Source organism: Leptonychotes weddellii, chromosome 1 (genome assembly GCF_054177405.1).
Source record: "Leptonychotes weddellii isolate Sample4059 chromosome 1, ASM5417740v2, whole genome shotgun sequence".
Lineage (NCBI taxonomy): Eukaryota > Metazoa > Chordata > Mammalia > Carnivora > Phocidae > Leptonychotes > Leptonychotes weddellii.
The window spans coordinates 191,470,566-191,489,608 of NC_138369.1; the positions used below are offsets into that span (position 1 = coordinate 191,470,566).

At 64.3% G+C, this 19,043-nt stretch overlaps 1 protein-coding gene and 1 long non-coding RNA gene across 2 annotated transcripts in view; both read left to right on the top strand.

Annotated features, from left to right (window-relative positions):
- Nucleotides 1-19,043, top strand: part of COL18A1 (collagen type XVIII alpha 1 chain) — an 80,180-nt gene that overhangs the window by 8,455 nt on the left and 52,682 nt on the right. The gene's annotated exons all lie outside the window — the stretch shown is intronic.
- Nucleotides 438-18,024, top strand: LOC145716640 (uncharacterized). The gene is made up of 2 exons (XR_014139463.1): nt 438-2,065; nt 2,156-18,024. It is a non-coding gene; the product is annotated as an uncharacterized LOC145716640 (long non-coding RNA).

Sequence of the window (19,043 nt, forward strand, 5' to 3'; positions counted from 1 at the left end):
CATCCCAACACAACCTTTCTTGTCCTTATGGGGAAATCTGACATTTTAAACAGACTTGGGCCACCCTCCCTGCACTCTGGCCGCTGGCCTGGCCCCCTGTGGATGGCCCCTTGCTCTGGAGGCAGAAGCCCCCGTCCCCGTCCCGAAAATAGCGGCGCCCACCCATGAGAGGGAGATGGCATGCCGGCATTCCGGACACCTAACGTCCCCACTTAAGAATCCAGACACAGGGCGCCTGGGTGGCTCAGTTGGTTGGGCGGCTGCCTTCAGCTCAGGTCATGATCCCGGGGTCCTGGGATCGAGTCCCGCATTGGGCTCCTGGCTCAGCGGGGAGCCTGCTTCTCCCTCTGACCCTCTCCTCTCTCATGCTGTTTCTCTCTCGCTCGCTCTCCAATAAAATAAAAATAAAAAATCTTTAAAAAAAAAAAAAAAAGAATCCAGACACAAATCCCTCCTTTATACTTCTGCATCCCATGGCATATGTGGTCAGCCCCCAGAGAAACCCACGTGAATCCTGGCATCCCAACAAGGATGGGGAAGGCAGGAGGGGCAGGGCCAGGGACCAGGGAGACGCTGTCGGAGGGAGCGGGGCAGCTGGCTCTGCAGGTGTGGAGGGGCCGCGAGCCAGGCCGTGCAGGTGCGTCTGGAGGCTGGAAATGACAGGAAGCGGATTCTCTGCAGGAGCCTCCGGGAAGGAGCCCGGTCTCGCTGACACATGGATTTTGGACTTCTGACCCCTATGGCTATGAGAAACTGAACGTGTGCTGCTCTAGGCCACCAGCCTTGTGGCGATTTGTCCCTGCAGTGGCAGGACGCTGCCCAGCCCTGGGCTCGGTCCCAGGAAGGGGCGGGCTCGTGGTCCCTGCAAAGGCCTCTTGTCCGCAGAGTCCTGTGTCCATGTGAGACCCCGGTCCCCCCACCTGTGCCGGGCCCCCGGGATGTGCTTCCTGCCCCTCAGGCCCCGGCGGCCAGCTCCCCTGTCCTGCACACCCACCCTCCTGGGCCAGGACTTCCCCAGAGACACCCACGATGGGCCCGTCCCAGCAGCCTTTCAGAGCTCAGGGGACGCTCCTGTCCCAGCAGAACAAGCCCCGCGTGCCCTGGGCAACAGCCAAGGGCCTGGACACGCCCAGGAACGGCTGACCAGGGGCCCTCGGGGCGCAGTGGGCATGTGGGGGGTGGGAAGCTTGACTGGGGGCAGAGGACTGGGGGCCCCGTCTCGCTCCACCCCCGCCTCCCGTAGAAAGAGGGCTGACCAGACGTGCACTGAGCCGTCTGGGAGCACTTGACGCTCATGTGTCCGGGATCATCTGGACGCCGCTGCGGGAGTGCATGGAGACCCGGTGGGGGGTGCGCGTGGAGACCGGTTTGCTCAGGAAAGGGCCACACTGGCCACACCTCCTAATGCTGCTCTTGTTTGCTCCCGAATAATGGGCGACCTTAACCTGTTCTTGGGCACAGTGCCTTTTCTGGGACCTCACACGTGGGGCAAATGTGGGGAACATCCAGGCAGGACGAGGGGCTCCCGCAGGCCTGGCTCTGTGTCCTCTGGGCTGCCCCATGCCGGGGAGGGGCTGCAGGCTGGGCCGCGGACTTGGGGGTGCAGAGTTCCCATCCCCGGGCTCTCAGAAGCGGACAGGCGTCTTTGGGCCTCTGTGCAGGTCTGCAGGCCCCACTCGGGTCAGGAGCAGCCACGAGATGGGGCCGCAGGGGAGGGCGTGAAGCTCCTCCCCAGGTTGGGGAGGGGGGTGGCATCGCTTCATACAATGGGACACCAGAGGCCCCCGGGCCAGGCCAATCCTCCGCTGTGGTCTGGTCCCAGCCTAGGACCTGTGCTCCGGTCTAAGTCCTAATTAAACTGGATTTTGAGTCCTAACTAGTTAGTAAACAATTACTGGTTGAACCCTGCCGCGCAGACCTGCGGCTCGATTGGAAGTCCCACAGCCACCGCCTGGACAAACCATCTCCTGCCTCGGTCTCCCCCGTGGGCCTCACTGCCTCGGTTGACAGGCGGCCCTCCTGCTCACACGATGGTTGATGTAGTGCTCCAGGATTTACTCACTGTGTGAGTTTGTACGTGTTTGGAAGCATCTCATTTGACCTTTGCCCTCGTGTTTTTAACAAAGGTTCTAGTTCCTTGATGCGCTTTCCACAGGGGTTCCGTGGGCGATCGGGACTGCGTGTGCGGGGGTCACTTAGAGGCGGCGCTGAGACTCCGCCGGCCGCACCTGCCCAGCTGGTTGTGATTTCTTTTCTCCGTGAGTCTGAGCTTCCGGAAGCCCAGGCGGGGCACCGAGACGAGGCAGGGTCCTCGGGAGACCTTCCTGCGGCTGCACGTGCCTCCTTTTCTATTTAGCTAGATCGTCGACGTCCTTGTCTTCCTCCTGCCTCCGCGGCCGGCCGCCCCTCGGCCCGTCGCCGCCCGAGCTGTGTGTGTCCTGTGGCTGTGAGCTCCCCTCCGTGAGCCGGGGCCTTGGGTCACGGGGTCTCCCGGGGTGTGCAGGCTCCCTGCTGTGTGTGCCAGCCTGTCCTCGGGGGGCAGCAGACCGCCAGGTCCCACCGGGCCTGGGCCCCCCGGCCGGGGCGTCTGAATGTCTGCGGGGCGCTGCTGCTGTCCCCCGTGGCTTCCAGGGCCTTTCTGGGGGTCACGTCTGCCGCAGGCTTCACTGACCTCATCACCCAGGAGCTGGGGGCGTGTCGTCTCCGTCCCGCGGGGCCAGGTGAGGCTGCTCCACTGCGGGCTGCGTCACACCCAGGGACGAGGGCAGGAGAATTGTCTGCAGGAGAGCAGATGGTGGATGCGCCACGGCCTCGTTCCACGTCCGCACGTGTCCCCACCGTGCGACAGCCCCGCCCCCGTCCACAGCCATGCGGCTCTGCTCTGGACACCCCTCCGCCTCCCGGGAGCAGTGACCTCCGCCTGCTGTCCATCCTGACACCCGGCTAGTGCATGTGTGAGCGGGGGCTGGACGTGGCGCTCGTGCTGGTGACCCTGTCACGTAACGAAAACCCACAGTGTCGTCCATACATGAAGGAGAGACAAGCGTGCTGGGGAAGAAAAGTCACCTGGTATCGTCTGTGTGTCCGCTCTCCTCGATGGAATGGCAGGCGTGACGCGCACGCGTGAGACTGGACAGCATACAGCTGCGTGAGACAGGCCCTGGGGGTCCGGTGTCCAGTCCGTTAAGAGACCCTGCTCGGCACTGTCGTGTCCAGGAATGGCTGGACAGGTGACCTTTGGGATCCCAAACGCTTCTTTTGGAGGATTTCCCACTGTCCTCCTGGTGGGATGGGTGTCAGTCTCGGCCACGGAGCTGCGTTCTCTCTTGTCTTCCATCAGATAAGCATGAGGACAGCAGGGTCCCCCACGCGTCCTGTCTCCTCTGTTTACATCACCAGCAGGTCAGACGGGCATCCGAAGCCGGGCGGGCCCCGTTCTGGGTTGCCAGAGCCGCATTCAGGGCGCGCATGCCCACGCCTGCCCACGTCGCCAACGTCGCCGAGTCTCTGCCTCGTGCTGGGGTCTGGGGCCTGTGACCCCACGACACAGTGCGGGGATGGGGCCAGCCCTGAGAGGCCTGCGCCATGTCAGGAACCAGCGGCCGACCGTGACATTTCGGGGGGCGCCTGCTGGGGCTCCGGCTTTCCTGGGGCCACTGGGTGGAACCCACGGTGGGCGGGCCCTCCCAGAGCCTCCCCTGGCCCCGCGCTGAGGGAAGGGGCCTGGGTCCCCCTGCTTGTGCTGTGCAGCGTTCATGACCCGTAAGACTATTTCATTTTGTAAACGTATGCAAGAGAATCAGCACTGCAGCCAACACTGGAGGCCACACAGCCTGGGTCCACGGAAGGGGAGGTGGGATGCCCGCCGCGTCCCCGCAGACCCCGTCCCCGGAGGCCGTCCTGGGAGCAGTGCCCACTGAGGCTAGTTTCCACATACGGGTCATTTAATCTGCTACGTGGCCTGGGCCCACATGGTTCTGACTCAAAACAAGAGGTTGTTTAGATGCTCTGATGGGCGCAAATAATTAAAACCAACTTCTGGAGAAAAATGGAAGTGGATGTTCAGAGAGAGCATGGCCACAGGTCCTCACGCCCTCTGGGCGTCCAGGAGACCCCCGGCCCCTCGAGCTCTGGGGGGCGGGAGGGGAGGAGGGGGCCGGCTGGACGCTGAGCCCCTGCTGGGCGTGTTCTTGAGCAGGGACTGTGGGTGGCAGGGCAGAAACCCACTGTCCCGCGTGTGCGAGGGGCGTCTGGGTGCATGACCTGAGCTCTGTCATCGCTAAGGAAGGCGGCTCCCCGGGCCGGGGAGCAGTCCGTGCATGGCCCTCGCGCTGCAGGGCTGTCCCCACGAGGCGCCCTGACAGCTCCATCCTTGATCCCTGCTCAGCTGAGGACGCTGAGCGACTTCGGTCCCCATCACATCTGGGAAGGAGGGGAGAGGTCGTGCTGTCCAGACACTAATCCAGCATGCTTGCGTTTCTTCCCCTGCGGGTATCCCAGCAACGGGATTAGGGCGGGCGGGTGGGGGTGGCATTCCCCAAGGCCCACTCCCGCCGCCCTCCGGAACCTTCTGGGGCCAGCAGTGGGGAACGAGACAGCGGTGCAGGACTCCGGAAGCAGGGGCCACGGCTCCCGGGACCCAGGGCCTGGGGAGCCACATTCTCAGCTGGCAGCTGGGCGTGGCCGCGTGTGGGCCCTGCTCCTGTGGCCTGGTTCCTGCCGTGCCACGTGCAGGTCCTGCCTTTCTCCTGGATGATGGCTCATCCCTGCTTCTCACGTGCGCCCCCACACTGCAGGCCTGGCCTCTACAGCTCCCCGCGAGCCCCCGGGGTACCCACACTGGTTCCCACTCTGTCCTAGGGCTGTTGGTTCCTGAGCTTGGGATGCTCAGCTCCCTCCGAGGCCTCCCCTGAGGACAGATGGACAGACAGACAGGCTCTGGGCAAGACTGGACGTTGTCCCGGGAAGTGTTTGCAGGCCTTATGTCTCATCCTCACTGAAATTTTTTTATTATTATTATTTTAAAGATGTTATTTATCTGTATGAAAGAGAGACAGAGAAAGTAGAACGGGGGAGGGTCAGGGGGAGAAGCAGGCTCCCCGCCGAGCAGGGAGCCCGACGTGGGGCTCCATCCCAGGACCCCGGGATCATGACCTGAGCCGAAGGCAGACGTGTCACCGACCGAGCCCCCCAGGCGCCCCTCACCGAAACTGTAAATCACGTACCGCATGCGGAGGGGCCGCAGGGCGGAGCCGAGGTCTGTGCGTCGGCCCCAGGACATGGCGACAGCTGTCCCAGGAAGCACGAGTCTGGGCAGGTTGAGCAGCGGGGTGGTCACCTGGCCGGGGTTTGTCGTAAGTGGAGGGAGCCCCACTGCACAGGACGCGGCGGCCCAGCCCGCACGGGGACGGCAAAGTGGCGGTAACAAGTTGTCCCCTCCACCTGTCGGCGGTGGGCTTGGGGCCTCTGCGGGCTGGTGCTCCCCGCCCCCGCCCAGCCCAGCCCAGAGGGGCGGTGGGGTGGGGGGCCGTTCGCTGGTGCACCCCCTCCTTCCTGGAAGCCAGGCCGTTTGGTGCGGCCCAGTGCGCCGGGGGGATCCGCGCCGCAGCTCCCATGTCCCCATGTCCGCCAGGTGAGGAAAGGCGCCCAACTCGCCTCAAGGGTCATCGGGGGCAAACCCCGGTCTGCGTCCACTCTCTGGCCGTTTTACCGTCAGCGGCATGCGCGGTGCCCTCTTACTGGAGACCCTCCCTCCAGGCAGCTCCGGGAAGCAGGCTGCCAGGCCTCTCCGCCCCCCGGGCCGGGGACCTGCTTTCACAGGACACAGCAGACGCCGTGCCCATCACGGTCTCCCTCAGGCGCAGGGGCGCCGGCCCGCTCAGGGTGACCGCGCCTCTGGAATTCCCAAGCCTCTCACCAGCGGTACGTGGGCTGCGGTGTCTGCGCGGAGCCTGCCGGTCATTCAGCTCCTGCTGCCGCTCCCTCCGTCCCTGGGCGTGTCCCGTTCGGCGGTGTGGGGGTCCTCACTCCCTCCCACCCAACACGCCCACACACGTGCCCCCCCACGCAGTCACGCGTGTGCCCCGCACACTCACACAGGGTTGTGTCTCAGGGCACGGGACCGCTGACGGACTCCCTGCCCCAGCCACGGGGAGAGGCCTGCTGCGTGCGTTCTAGAGGCTCAAGGGGCCCACCGCCCCTGTTACTGTTCCCTTACCCCCGGGGCCGACCCCGTTTGGAAGTCGGTCCCTGAATGTGGAGGGTTGAGGATGGCTGCTTTCGTCTGGGGGTCACCAAGCCCCTGAGTCCCCTTGCTGGCTGTGGGTGCCTACGGGGGCTCCGGTCACCCTCGCTCCTCCAGGAACGGGCGCAGGTGACTTGAAGAGAGAAGGATGTGGGAGCCTTCACCCGCTGGTGTTTCCCAGGCAGGAGGGGACCCCGGGGGCCACCCGTTTCCACTGGGGTGGGCGGTGTGCACTTCCGACTTCCTTCAGGACGGCGGACCTCTGAGTCCCTGGCTCTGCAGGGTCAGCCCAGGTCAGCAGCGGCTGCCTCGCGGCACGGACACTTCCCCCACCCCGTGGCCCTTGAGTCACCCAGGTTAGCGCCGAGTTAATGATCTCGGGCATGGTCAAACATTAACACGTCGGGCCTGACGGGGCACCCCTCCTTTGGAAGAATAGCTTCATCTTCGCCAGATGTCTTGTGGACACGCGGCGGGAAGGTGCCCTCCCACTGGCTGCGTGGTCTGGAGGTGGACCTTGGGGCTGTGTCGGGACCAGGCTCTGTGGCGTTGTCCCCGCGGGCAGTGGCTGGACATGCCGGCTCTCCCAGACTTTGAGTTGGAATCCAAGATGGAACGACGTGAGCAGGACTGGAGTGGACGCTGGGGGTCTGCAGTCCGCGGAGCCTAGCTGGCCGTCTGCCTAGGAGGCACCTAGGCCAGGGACAGTGGGCAGCCAGTGGGGAGGACAGCCCCTGAGGGGCCGGGCAGGCCGCCTCCCCACCAGGGGCCTGGTCTGACGTGCATAGTAGCACAATGAACACCTCATGGCCGTTCGAAGGGCGTCCGAGGAGCAATCGGAGCAAATCCACATTCGCTGCGTCCTGTCTGGGAGGGTCCCCCAGGGCTGATGCTCACGGACACGGCTTGCCTCCCACGGAGCCCTGCCCAGGCTGTCCGTCCCCCTTCCTGCCTCATGACTGCCCATTTTGGTGGCCACAGGCAGCACCAGGCTCTCCGGAGGGTCTCAGGCGGCCTCCAGGAGGAGGCGGCTGGCGCCGGTGGGGGATCAGGTGCTGCTCAGTTCCGGGGCGTCCCTGAGGGTCATAGGGCAGGGCCCGCGGCCCCGCAGCAGCTGGCTCACGGAAGCAGGTCAGGGGCTCTGTGCTGGAACTTCCCGCAGATGCAGAGGCTGCCGCTGGAGGCTCTTGGTTTTACCATCCCTTTGGGAAGGGCTGGCCCACGGACCGTCATGGTGTGTGACCCCGGCCCTGTGACTTCTTGGTTTCTCAGCTTGTTCGGATCCCACAGCTCTCTCTCAGAGAGAGGGGTGCCTGGCGGGGATGGAGCCTGGCAGGAGGGGCTTGGCCGCTCACCGCACTCCTGTTCCTGAAGCCCCAGGTCCCCCGGGCGTGTCCCGCCTCCCTGCCTTTCTAGCACGGTTCCTTGTCCCGGGAAGGCACAGAGTCCCGGGATCCAGACATGGTGCCTGCAAGGAAACGCCCCCCCTGAGGGCTCAGTGTGGGGGTAACAGTGGGGGGCTCCCCAGGTGACCAGACGGCTCGAGGTTTTACAGAATAGATGGAGGGGGCTGGGGGCCCTTCCTGGGCCCCGGAGGATGTAGCTGGGCCCCGATGGGAACTTGGTTCCATTTGATTTGGTCCTCCTGACGTTGAGAGCGGAAGCAGGACGGGGAGGGGAGAGGAGGGCACAGGGTAGGCTGGGCGCTCCATAGAGAGTTAGGACTCATCATTCACCTAGATCTGTGTCTGCACACCCTCGCGGGGCAGTGGACCCTGCTGTCTCGGTAATGGGAACCAGGGGAGAACTGTGTGGGTGCAGGTGCCTCGCCCGGACGTGGACGTAAACCCCGAGCAGTTACTTTGCAGGGTGGCTCCCGCGGGGGGCGGGGGTGGGGGGCCCAGCTGAGCTCCTGGTGCGGCCAGTGGCCAGCGGTGGGCTGGGAACCCCGGCTGGCCCAGCTCGCGGGCAGAAGCTCAGCCCCCAGCGGGGAGCAGGGCCCGGGCTGTGTTTTCGGGTGAGGGGCGTCTGTGACCCCAGGGGCTGGGGGGACGCAGTGTCGCCTCCCCTGCCCCGAGCCCAGCTGGCCCATCCGTGGACGGTATGTGAGGACCGGGAAGGGGTGCAGCAGCAGCGCTTGGGGACGCCTTGTCCGCCGGAGCAAACTGCCGCAAGCCGGGCCATTAGAACCCCGCACGGGCCAGGCCCAGTGACCACGCAGAAAGAGCAGTGGCCGCTGCGGCTTCCGGAGGAGGTCTCCAAGTGCACCGAGGCTTTGCGGCTTTGAGGACCTCCTCTGGAGCAGCTGGGTGCAGAGCAAGGGCCCCCAGCTCCCGGTCTGGGCGGCTCGTCTGCTGGGCTTTGCCTGCTGTCCGCGGGCAAGGTGCCTGTTGGGGAGGACTCCAGCTTCCTGGACGTAAGTAAGGTCGCCTTCTTCCCCGGTGTGGAGCTCTCCCTGGCTGCCCCCTCCTTGCAGGGGCTCTCGGCTCCCGGAGGACGGAGGACTGGACCTTGGGGCCCACTGGGACCTGGGAATGCCAGAGGAGGGAGCTGCCCTCACCACGCTGAGAGGGTGCTCAGCATGCAGGGGAGCGAGCCCTGCTACCCGCAGGGCTGCCAGAACAGCGCATCCCCAACATCCCATGCCTGTGGGGGTGTATGCGGGTTTGAAACCGGGGTTTGGAGCATCTGCAAGCGGCCGGGGGCGGCTGACACACCTGGACCCCGTGGGGGTCTGGTGTGAACACCAGAGCGCTCGCATCGAAATGCCACGTCCCCTCCCAGCTGCCCTTCTTCCTCTTACGGGTGCACAACCTTCCCGGAGACTCCCGACCCCTCCCTGCCAATGACGCCCACTCACTTCTAGGCGTGGACCCCAGGATGTGGGTCAGGATCCCCCCTCACCCACCAGCGGCCCAAAAGGTTTTTCGTCCTCTGGCCTGACGGCCTCCTGTGGCCCAAGACCCCTGACCCCACCCGAGCGCTGGCTGGGACCTTCCTGGCAAGGGCGCCGAGCCCGTGGGCCACGCACCGCCTCTCCTGGGCAGGCCCCCTCTTGCCCCTCGCCCATCCCGGCCGTGACCTCACCCGTCTGCCTGCATGTCGGGACAGCCCAGCTGTGCCTGGTGGGAGGCTCTGGGAGGCCTGCTAGGGTTTTGGGCTGATGCGGGGTGAGTTGCCCTGAGTCGACAATGTTTCACTTTGTCCTCTTGATGTGGGGTTGTGGTCTTGGGCCCGGAGCGTCCAGTGCTGCTCCCTGCCCTGAGTCTCGCTGGGTTCTGGGGTCCGGTTTCAGTTGCCCAGCTGACAGTTCACTCTGACTTGGGGAGCGCTGGGCCTGTGGCTGGGCGCAGAGGGGGCGAGGCCTCAGGAATCCGAGGCCTCAGGGATGCGGGCTCACACCTGGGCTGTGAGCTCAGGTCTGACTAACGAGGCACAGTGACTCACGGCCCTGGGGCCTCCGCAGCGCAGGCTGCTTCCCAGCATCGTCTTGGGAGCCCAGGACACCACTCACACCACCTCCCCCATGCAGCCCTCCTTGCTGCCCCCCACCCCGTCCCTCCACGAGCACCGCCGAGGGTACTTCATGCCCTGTTGTGCGGGGTCTGGGCAGGGGCCCTTGGAGCTTGGGGAGCCGGTGGGGGGTGAGGCCCTGTGCTTGCATGGGCTGCGTGATGGGGCGGCCTCCCCGATCAGGGCTGACAGCCTGTGGGAAGGCAGGTTGACCTTGGCCCACCGGCATGGGTAGGGACCGGGACGGAGGTCCGGAGACCCCAGGACACGAGGTGGGCCATCTCCACGCATGTCATGAGCTCTAACTTCTGTAGGTCGGAACAATTGGATTCTTACCGTTTTGGGGGGGTTAAATTCACATAGCATAAAGTTAACCATTTTAAAGTCAGCGATTCAGGAACATTTAGTCACAGTGTCACACAGCAGTCACGTGGTTCTGGAAGGTTCTCAGGAGGGAACGCCCACCCACGGCAGTCGCTCCCCGGCCCTGAGCCCACGCTCCCCAGAATGGCTGCTGGCCGCCTTACATGAGGGGCGGTGTGGCCCGCGGGCCCCGGTTGTATGCCTGCATGTGCCCGGACTCTCCGTCCGTGGCGACCCTGAGCTGAAGTTTGGAGCAGGTGGACAGTCCTCGCAGCTCCTGTCAGTTTGCCCTCCTGTGGCACTGATGTCCTGAATCCACTAACGTGGCAGAAGGCGGGGCCCTCAGCCACCTGCCTGGTTCCCCGAGAGGGTCCCAGGTGGGGCGCCCAGGGCTTCTGCCCTCCCTGCGCCTGCGTGGGCCGCAGGGGAGGGGGCTGGGTCTGTGCAGGGCGGGCTCGGGGTCACTGCTGGTGACCCCGGGTCTGGTTACAAAGGCAGATGGAGAACGTGGGTGGCTGCCTAAGCCACTGGAAGCCCAAGAATGTGGAGAGGGCTCATCTTGGCCTCAGGTCTGGCGGTTTGTCGGTGAATTTGCTTTTATTTCTAGGCGAAGACCACACGGAGAGACCTTTTATGGCCTGGCAGACGCCCCTGGCCCTGAGCACTTCCATCAGGCAGCCTGTCAGGGACACTGGCTGGCCGGAAGCTGCGATCACGGGGCTCTGCGGCGCCAACAGTCCCCACGTGGGTCTGCTGGGCGGTGGGCGACCGAGGCAGAAACAGGAGCGTGGGGGGAGGGCCACACCTCATAGCGCACCAGCTGTAACCTGCGCGTGACTGCTCTGTCCAGCAGGCGCCGGGCTGTTTCTCTTCCAGGTGATTTATTTGCACGCTGGGGGCTGACATCTAGGAGGAGGTCACATTCCATTCATAGCGGCTTATCTGGGCTGTCAGGCGGGCCTGGGAGGGGGTCTGAGACAGAACAGAGCTCCGGTCTCTCAAGTTCCTGCTTGCTGGGGTCCAGGGCAGCAGGAGGTGTTTGCAGAGACCTCCAGTGAGCGCCTGCTGTGTGCAGACTCACCCCCATTGCCCTGCCCGGCCGCGGAGGCGGGACCCGCCCCACACGGCGGCCAGGCCTGGGGGTGGAGGCCAGGCCCGGATGGCATGGGGGCGGGGGCATTCCGATGGGGGTTCCTGACGCCCTAGAGGATGGTGACGTGGTCAAGGCCCCAGGAGCTGTGCTGATGCTTTTCCAGACCCCACAGAATTTTCCCCAAGCCCCTCGCCCCAGGCAGCCCCCCACCGGCTCTGTGAGGCTTTCAGACGCAGTCGGGGGGCTCCTGAGGACGGAGGGAGCTGGCCGGGGGTGAGCAAAGCTGGACGTTGAGGGAGGTGGCATGCTGGGCTGCCCCCCCGATGCCCAGCTGACTCTGGACTCTGGGTCCATGGCAGGAGGCCTTCATCAAAGGCCTCGGGGGCCCCACCCTTCATGTCTTCGGGGGACGCTCCAGTCAGCTTGCTGTCAGCTGTGAATGGGGCAAATACCAGGGGTCAGGGTGCCTCCTCTGTTTTCTGGACCTGGGCCCCTGAGTGGAGGGTCATGGCCTCCAGGTGGGAGGGCATCCTACAGGGTGGGGAGCCCCGGGCGAGGGGGCAGGTCAGCCCAGGGAGAAGCACCAGGGATGGGGGGAGGGACCCCCTGTGAGCTTGCTCAAGGACCAAGCTGTGTCAAGGGCTGAGCAGTGGGCTCCCCAGGGTGGGCTCCCCGCGACAGCCCCCTGAGGCTCTGTGGTCCTGTACTCCATCCGCCACGCATGGTTTCTGGGATGAGCTCCCTGTCTCGGCGCCCGTGTGAAGACTTGGGACTTCTGAAGGGGCCCCCGGGAAGGGAGCCGTCTCGTCCCCTCTGCCCGGAGCCGGCCCACTCCTTCACCTACGGACACCCAGGACGACCCCCGGCTGCCCACCTGACTTCTGAAGTTTTGCCGAATGTGCCATGGAGGCACCCTGGGACGTGCCCCCTGGAGGGCACCCATCCCCTTCGCGGAGATGACCCTGTGGGAAAACAACAGGAAGCATCTGGAGAAAACCAACAGCTTGCACAGATGTTAATCCCCTGTGAAACGTGACTTAAAAGTTTAACCAAAGAAAACAACAACAATGGTTTCGTTTCGAAGGGGTCAGATTCTCCGGAATGTGCATTTCTGTTGACCCTCGAGGGTCCTGGAGGAAAAAGGAGAGAGAAGCACGTCCAGTGTGTTCAGATGTCTGTAGGAAGTTTGGACGGTGGAGCATTTCTTCAGTTTCTTAAAAAAAAAAGCAATCCTTTACTTTTGTAAGTATTTTCTTAGCAGACTTAGAACCACCAGGTTGGGGCTGCCTGCCGAGTGTGGCTGCGCTGTCCTGGTTCCCGCGAGTGGGAGCCCCAGCGGCCGAGGCCCCTCCTGGGAGGCGGGAGGGCCGGGAAGCCCTGGGGCCTTTGCGGGCTCTTCAGACCGACCCTGTCCCGTCCAGGCCCGCAAGGACACCCATTCACCGAGACCTTCGTGACCTCCCATCCGTTTGTCTTCACGAGAGGCGTCCGTCTGCAAGAGGACTTAGGGTGGCCGTCTGAGGGGCCGAGGTGTTGGGCAGCATCTGGGGGCACCTCAGCCCTTGTGTTCTCTGCTCCGCTCAGCAACGGCCCCGTCTCTGGAGTGTGACTCAGGGACTCGGGCATCTCCTCCGGGCCGCCGTTTCCCCCTGGGGATGGGCTTGCTGAGGCGCTGGCCGTAGGATGGCTGTGCGGGGGTCCGGATGGTGCGGAGAAGCATTTAGCTGGGGGCGGGCGTCCCTCCAGAGCCCCCCAGTGCCACGGGCGAGCATCGCGGAAACTCGGAGCGGCCTCTGCCCTTTGACGCCAGGCCTCGGAGGGCGGGACGGCAGCCTGTCCCCGTGCGGGAATGGGGGTGCCGGCTCCTGACCCTTCTGCCCTCAACCCGAAGGCAGGGCTGCTCCCGTCGACTCCAAGCCACGGTTCACACGTCCATGCAGGGTCCCCTCACGCTCTCCCGGGGTGACGGCGGCAGTTCTGGCCTCCATGCCTCACAGTCGAGGAGGACTGCCCATGTGTGGCGTTGATGGAAGGGCTGTCAGGACAACATTTAAAGTCGAAGAGGAGAAGAAACCCGGAGGGAGCGAGAGACAGAACTTCAGCTCATTCTTACCGTTTGTTTCATGCAGGTGGTTTGGGGTGTGTTCCAGGGACAGGCTGGCCGCTGGGGAAGAGATGGGGGCTGCGCCACACCCTGGCCCGGGGTCCGGGGGGTCAGCGCCTGGAGGTGGAGGTGTCTCCTGCACACGCTCAGATCATCTCCAGTCACCTCCATCAGGTCTTGCTGGAGCTGCTCTGGACTGGATCGACCCCAGGGCCTTTGAACAGCCCATTCTGGAGTCTGAAGCTTTGCTGTTGCCATTGTTCATGTTACACAGACAGGCTGCAGTTTGAGAAGAGCTCGGGGTGTGAAAACTCTCATCAGGGGAGGGGAGTTCATCGAGGAGGGGGTGTCCCGCCCATGTGGTGTTCCAGAGGGACGTGGGCAGTGGGGTGCGTCCTGGGAGCACAAGGCGGGGGAGGAGCCGGCGCACACCCGGGGTAGAGGGCCACGAGCAGGCGGACTAGCAGGTATGGGTCTCAGGACGTGGGGTGGAGCAGCAAGAGGGTGGGAGGGGGAGGAAAGTGGTGGACGCGTCTCCTCAGTGGCCCTGTGTCCAGGGGTTGGGGGCCGCTTCCAGCCAGGGAACCTAGCCCCTCCCCAGCATCCCCAGACTGGGCGGTTTGGTCCGAGGCCGGGTCCGTGGCCGGGTGGTCGGGCTGGGTGCAGAGGCCCACTGTTGGACCCACATCCAGAGTTCAGCTGTGGCCACAGGGCCATATGGGAAGGCCGGCCCCATCCTTGGTGAGTGTGGGGGGCTGTGGTGCTCCCCATCCTGGCAGAGGGAGCATCAGCATGGACCCGAGTGCCAGGCGGGGTGCAGGGGTGAGGCCCACAGCCCTGCCCCTGACCGCGCCACATCATAGGTGGGGGCTGCAGGCAGGAACGGATGGCTAGGTTTGGGAGGGACATCTGGTCGGTTTTGGGGGTGCAGATGAGCCCGGTGGGGTGGGCAGGGTCTGGAGGTGGGGAACAGGGAGCGGGAAGTGTGAGCTTGAGTGTGGGGACAGATGGGGAGGCTCCCACCAGGGAAGCAGTCGGTTCTGGCCCGGGGCTGAGGCACTGTGGGGACCTAGTGGGTCTCCTTGGTGTCCCCCCCGATGTCCTCCGGGGCCCCCTGGATGGGTGTGCGAGTGTTAATCGGGAAGTGATCCACGTCCCTTCTGTAACCCGGGGACCCCTCCTGACATCCAGGCCTTGAGAGGCGCCTCAGGGGGCCAGACCTGCCTCACGTGGAGCCGCAGGGCGGGGGGCCCAGTGAGAGGTGCCCTGGGCCCCGCTCTTCTCCAAGGGGACACTCTCTAACTCCAGGACAATTGGGGCCCTTGCTGAGAAAGAATGTTTTCAGAGGGAATTCAGCTAAAATCCTGCTCGGTGAAGGACCAGCTTGGGTGCTAACTGATTCTGGCCGTGTGTGGGGCTGCGTCCGGGAGCTGCGCGGTCGGGAAGGCCTCAGCGGAGATGCAGCAGGTGTGTGCAGCACCCGTGGGAGCCGGGGGTGGGGGTGGGGGTGGGAAGGGGGCGTGTGTCCAGCACCCCATCTTCAGATGAATCTACGCTCCGTTTTATAACTTCCTGTGGACCGCGTTTCTTGTGCCTTTAAAAGTTTAATGGATTATCCATTTCCAGCTTCATCCTGAAGGAGAAGGGTTTTCACCAGCCAACACGGTGGCCATGGTGGGACGCTGGCTGGGCTGAAGCCATGGACCGAGGCCGCTCTCCAGGCTGCAGACAGGAAGGGGTGGTTGGAACTGAAGGTGTCCGCCCCGGTGCCTCTGGTCAGCGGGGGTTTGGGCTTGTTCCAATGCCGAGTTCCAGAGGTGGGGAGCCTGTCACCCACGCCCCACCCGCTCCCTCTCAGCTGGGCCTTCCACTGGCCCGATGCCCGCGGTGTTCACTGCCCACGCAGGACAGCAGGGCACCCGGCCCAGCCTCGCTTCGTGGTGACATGGTGTGAAGTGGGGGAAGTGGCGTTGTTATTCTCGTGGGAAGACTGGTTTGCTTCTTGATGGCACCAGCAGGTGTCCACACAGCAGCAGACAACAGACGCCCCCACGTGTGACCAGACATAAAATAAATTCCAGACGGCTGACCCAGCGCTCCTGAGAGCCGCCCGGCCTCCGTGTCAGCATGTGCGGAGCTGGGTCCACAAACCCACAGTGCAGGGCGCTGAGATGCATGCTCAGTGTCTGTCCGTCCGTGTGTCCTGCCGTTGCCCACGCAGCTCGCAGTCCTGGCCTCGTGCACCCACACATCGGGAAGCCCGCCGTGAATGGCCGGCCACCGCCGTGTATCAGATCTGTGGGGGGAGCCCCCAGTGCAGGCGGGCCGGGGATGCAGGGAGCACCGTCTGAGCCCCTTCCCCATCACGCACGCGCATCAGCTCTGCAGGGGGAGCCCCCAGTGCAGGCGGGTCTGGGGATGCAGGGAGCTCCATTGAGCCCCTCCCCCATCGTGCACACGCATCAGCTCTGCGGGGGGAGCCCCCAGTGCAGGCAGGTCTGGGGATGCAGGGAGCACTGTCTGAGCCCCTTCCCCATCACGCACAGGCATCAGCTCTGCAGGGGGAGCCCCCAGTGCAGGCAGGTCTGGGGATGCAGGGAGCTCCGTCTGAGCCCCTCCCCCATCACGCACAGGCATCAGCTCTGCGGGAGGAGCCCCCAGTGCAGGCGGGTCCGGGGATGCAGGGAGCACTGTCTGAGCCCCTTCCCCATCACGGACACGCATCAGCTCTGCAGGGGGAGCCCCCAGTGCAGGCAGATCTGGGGATGCAGGGAGCTCCATTGAGCCCCTCCCCCATCGCGCACACGCATCAGCTCTGTGGGGGCATCCCCCAGTGCAGGCAGATCTGGGGATGCAGGGAGCACCGTCTGAGCCCCTCCCCATTGCGCACACGCATCAGCTCTGCGGGGGCATCCCCCAGTGCAGGCAGATCTGGGGATGCAGGGAGCTCCATTGAGCCCCTCCCCCATCGCGCACACGCATCAGCTCTGCGGGGGCAGCCCCCAGTGCAGGCAGATCTGGGGTTGCAGGGAGCACTGTCTGAGCCCCTTCCCCATCACGGACACGCATCAGCTCTGCAGGGGGAGCCCCCAGTGCAGGCAGATCTGGAGATGCAGGGAGCTCCATTGAGCCCCTCCCCCATCACGCACACGCATCAGCTCTGCGGGGGGAGCCCCCAGTGCAGGCGGGTCCCAGGCGGCAGGGAGCATCATTGGATTTCTGTGTAAGGGCAGCTCCGGTGTACATGTGGGTGGAGGAGAGCCAAGTGTGAGGAGGGGTTAACTTTTACTTCCCAGGCCTTCATCTCTTGCAATATGTGCATTACTTTTACAATTTAAGAAAATCTGTCACCCTAAAAAGGGAAGTTTCTTGCTGACTGCAGGCCCCCCTGGGCTGGAGGAGCCAGAGGTCTGCGTGGTCTGTGGCTCCCCCTGCTGGTCGGTGGGGTTTGACAGCGTGCCGTGGGCGGGGCCCAGGGTCCTCAGGCACAGGGCGGATCCCAGTGTCCACGGCTGGGGGTTTCCAGCTGGTCCAGGAACAGGGCATGATTTCTTCCCGCTGTGGCCACTTTGGACGGTTTGGGGCGTTTGAAGCATGTGGGGCTTGGGATGTGGAGGGGCAGCATTACCTGGGGGTGACCGCTCGAAGGAGGCCCCGTAGGCGGTACACTCAACACCCTGGCTCTGGGTACAGGCCTGTGGAGGGGATTGCAGCCCCCGCTGTGTTCAGCCAGAGTGAAAATCCGAGCAGGGTAGACAAGGGTGTCTGGGCCGCTTTCCTGTGCAAACGCAAACAGAACTCGCGGGCTAGCTGGTGGCCCTCTGACCCTGCCCCTTCCACGTGGCACTCCCTCCACGTGGTACTCTGTGTAGCTGCGGGCGGGGGCGAGCAGGCAGGAGGCAGGCCCCCGTGGGGGTGGTGCTGGAGGACGGCCACCGCAGGTTTCCCTGACCTCCCGCAGGTGGAGACACAGACGTGGAGCTCTGAGCCCAGCGGTCCGTTCTGTGACGGTGATGGCCCCAGCTTCTGTCCTAGTTATGTTCCCTGCGTTCTGGGTGCGATTGATCATGTGGTCCCAGCTGCGCTGTTCCATGGGGGCTTAGCGCGGCCACCGGAAGCAAGCCACGGGGGTCGTGTCGGGTGATGGTGCCCCATGGTTCCCTGGCCTGTGGAGCAAGCCTGCGTGGTGGCCTTTTTCTCGGGTGGGAGGTGCCCACAGGAGGTGGCCTGGCCTCCCCTGCAGGTCCTGGGTGGGGCTCGGTGTGTTGAGTGCGTGTGGCGTGGGTGGGAGGGCAGAGCCCCCTCTGTGTGCCCCACTCGGGGGCCAGTGTGGGAAGCACACAAGTCCCCTTCCTGGGGGTGGGATGCAGGGGACCAGGCTTCGTTCATGTAGAGAGCCACGTTTCCTGCAGTTCATTCCACCTTCCTGTGCAACAGTGCTCCGGGGGCAGCTGTCGGAGGGACAGGGGGAGAGCACTGGACACCCGCTGGGAGCCAGGCTGCACGTCCCGGGCGGGGATGAAGAGCAGGAGGCTAGAATCCGGGGACACACTGTCCCATTTCAGCACCATGCCAGTGGCAGACAGGGCTCTTCCACGTGACCCACGGGGGATTCTGTTTCTCTTGCCTTCCCAAGTCAGAAAACACCAGCTTGGGGTGCCTGGGTGGCTCAGTCGTTAAGTGTCTGCCTTCGGCTCGGGTCATGATCTCAGGGTCCTGGGATCGAGTCCCACATCGGGCTCCCTGCTCAGCGGGAAGCCTGCTTCTCCCTCTCCCACTCCCCCTGCTTGTGTTCCCTCTCTCACTGTGTCTCTCTCTCTCTGTCAAATAAATAAATAAAAATCTTTAAAAAAAAAAAAAAAAGAAAAAAGAAAACACCAGCTTATTTGAGTAAAGATGGGAAATTAATACACACAAGAGACATAAATAGCCCCAGAGCTGGGAGGTAAACTCAGCGCAGGTGTGTGAGGAGGGCAGACGCCAGCCCGGGCCGGGACCGAGGCGGCCGGAAGGGCCGCTGCGGCGTTTTTATGGTTACGAGCCTGGGTGTCTGCACGTTCCCACATCCTCCTGGAGTGGTGGGCACGCCCGCCCTCTGCTTCCCTGTCCCTGCCTCCAGAATCAGAGCTGAGACAGGGGAAGCCAGCGCTGGGGTCCCAGCCCGTTCTCGGGGCGTCTGTCACCCTCGTATCTCCCAGCATTCTCCGGGCAAAGTTTTCCGAAGGAGCACATGGGACTTGCTTCGGCCTGCGTCTGTGGGGCCCCACGGCCTGCGTCTCCCCCACTTTCCCGACGTCCCAGAGCAGGGCCAGGACCCAGACCCGGGGGGCCGAGGCCAGAGCGGGGCATAGGGCACATTGCGCTGATCCCAGTGGGCGGCCGCGGCCAGGCTGAGACCACAGGCCACTCCTGGCCAAGGTCCGCATAGGAGAGTCAGGGTCCTGTGGCAGTGGTGACAGAGCTTCCTCCCCGCTTTGTCCAGGGACCTGGGCAGCCTGGACAAGGTGTCCGATTCTCTCCGATTCTCCTGTGCAACATTGCCACGGAAGCCAGCCAGAGGCCAGCCGAGCACTGTGTGCTCCGTGGGCATCCTCTGTGGGGCTGGGGGGTGCTCAATGGGCGTCCTCCGTGGGGCTAGGGGGTGCTCCGTGGGCGTCCTCCGTGGGGCTGGGGGGTGCTCAGTGGGCATCCTCCGTGGGGCTGGGGGGTGCTCCATGGGCGTCCTC